Source organism: Lupinus angustifolius, chromosome LG14 (assembly GCF_001865875.1).
Source record: "Lupinus angustifolius cultivar Tanjil chromosome LG14, LupAngTanjil_v1.0, whole genome shotgun sequence".
Lineage (NCBI taxonomy): Eukaryota > Viridiplantae > Streptophyta > Magnoliopsida > Fabales > Fabaceae > Lupinus > Lupinus angustifolius.
In genome coordinates, this window is record NC_032022.1 from 3168760 (window position 1) to 3169285 (window position 526).

Sequence of the window (526 nt, forward strand, 5' to 3'; positions counted from 1 at the left end):
TCTGCACCAACGACCGCTCCGCCCGGGCTCACGCCAATGGCATGGGTCACTTTCACCTAGCACTCGAAACTTGTGCCACAGAATGGGTCACTTTCACCTAGTGGACGTGTGCCACGGAACGGGTCACTTTCACCTAGCACTCGGAAAGTGTGTAATGGCCTCAATTTCACCTAGTAGCACTCGGACACATTTTCTCATGGCCTCTCTTTCACCTTGCACTCGGGATCACGCACGAGGAACCACACCATGCACAAAGCACCCCAACCACCGGACACCATGAACCACACAAGGCACCATGGGGCATGCATGGCCATGAGGATGAGGATTGGGGTTAGGGTTAGGGTTAGGGTTAGGAATAGGGTTAGGATTACGATTACGATTAGGGTTAGGGTTTGGATTAGGATTAGGATGACAATGTGAATTAGGATTAGGATTAGGATTTGCATTAGGATTCAAATGAGGATGAGTATAAGGATAAGGATGAGGGTGAGGATGAGAATTAGGATGAGGATGAGGATGAGGATGA